The 1,722-nt window shown below is 37.0% G+C and overlaps 1 non-coding gene across 1 annotated transcript; it reads right to left on the bottom strand.

Moving 5' to 3' along the window:
* Positions 1 to 1,264: 1,264 nt before the first annotated feature.
* Positions 1,265 to 1,397, bottom strand: LOC136125230 (small nucleolar RNA SNORA84). The gene has a single exon (XR_010655998.1). It is a non-coding gene; the product is annotated as a small nucleolar RNA SNORA84 (small nucleolar RNA).
* Between the last annotated feature and the right edge of the window lie 325 nt (positions 1,398 to 1,722).

The following is a 1,722-nucleotide window of genomic DNA, read 5'->3' on the forward strand; positions in this document are numbered from 1 at the left end:
TTCTGAAAACATCAAAGCCGAAGTACAGTAATTGACCCATGTCATCAAAAAAAAAATTTTTTTTATAAAAAACAAATAAAAAATAAATTTATGTATATAAAGCAATGCTAGAAATTATGGAATTTCAAAGACAAATATAGTCTTACTATGTTAACTAATTTCTACTCTATTTTATTTGACAGAGAATGTGAAGAGACTAACCAAAAGATTAACCATAAAATGGCAAATACACACATTGATTAAAAATAAAATTAGGGAATCTAAAAATTATATGGAAATTCAGGATCAGGGAAAATTTAAATCATGCAGCTCCTATGCTTTTATGAATTAGCAGCACTGATTCAAAATATGACTGTGAGCTTCCTAGCAGCCAAGACAAGGGATAAAAAGTTAAAAGGATATTGATTTTGCACATAAGAGAAAAATCTATAAAAAATGAGATTTTTGCCACCGAGGTCTGAGTCACACATGGAAATGAGTGATCTGTTTAATAAACATTTTTAACATCAGAAAAAACATTTTTTTAAGTTTGTTACAAGCGGTGTCTTTCCTTTTGTCCCCCTGTCATTTATTTTTGAGATGTGAGAGTACCTTTGAGTTTTATATAGGAAAAAAATAAGGAAAGAACAGGTGGGCCATTTAACTCAACTATCCATTTCTGATTAGGGTGTTCCATTAAATGTTATTAAACAGAAGTTGAAAAGCATTTTGGATCTTGAGTTCTTGTTATAATTTCCAGCCTTTGAAGGATGGAGAGAGGTGTCAGTCTGTGCATTTACTGATTTAGTAGGAGTCCTACTGGTTCAGTGACAACCTTACTAGAGGCCAATTGAAACTTAAGGGGTTACATCTGAAGACTAACAGATCTTTAGATATCAACATACTTATTTCTGTCACCCCCTAATGCTTGTCAAGGCTGGTCCTATGATTGCCAGCATCTATGGAAGTTGATTAGAGCAGACTCACCAGCCCCACCTTGGACTGAGGAATCTGAACCTGCTTTTTAACAAGATCCTAGGGGATGAGCATGCACATCAAAATTTAAGTCATTCTCTTAAACTGTTCTAACCATTATTCTGGAATATCTATCTGAACTTTTTTTTTTTTTTTTTGAGAAAATGAGATTTAAGCTTTCTGTGAAGATGGTTTTTAACTTTTATAAAATTTTCTAGAGAGCCTCTACTCCCCCCAAAGATTAAGAACCACTGCATTATTAGGCCAAACACAAAGACCCATGTAATGGTACAGACTATTCCAGGAAGAGCCATGTATCAGTGACCGGGCTATGGCGGCTGCTGAGGAGAAACGGCCCCCATGCATAAATCACAGGATTGCTCTGGCCCCTCACATCCACTGGAGAGCTGTACCTGCACAACAGCATCCAGTAACCACAGGGCTCTTGGGGGAAAGGGGGAGCAGAAAGAAGAGGGAGATAACCCTACCAGGTCAGGCTCAGGGAAGCAACCTCCTCTTCTTCCCTTTAACTATAATCCAAGGCCACCACTATCTCCCTTATTCCATGACTCCTGCAGACCTCTTTAGCCTCAACTTCCTGTTCAGCAATTTCTAGATACCCTCCTTCACCTTTACTTGTATTTACCTCCACAGATCTTGGAAAAGCATACCAAAAACATTTTTGTTTAAAATAAACCTCATGATCTTCCTTGCCACACTTGCTCCCATTTTTAATTCCACTGTACTAGTAGTTCCACTATTCCTTCC

This window comes from Phocoena phocoena, chromosome 6 (genome assembly GCF_963924675.1).
Source record: "Phocoena phocoena chromosome 6, mPhoPho1.1, whole genome shotgun sequence".
In the NCBI taxonomy this organism is placed as follows: domain Eukaryota; kingdom Metazoa; phylum Chordata; class Mammalia; order Artiodactyla; family Phocoenidae; genus Phocoena; species Phocoena phocoena.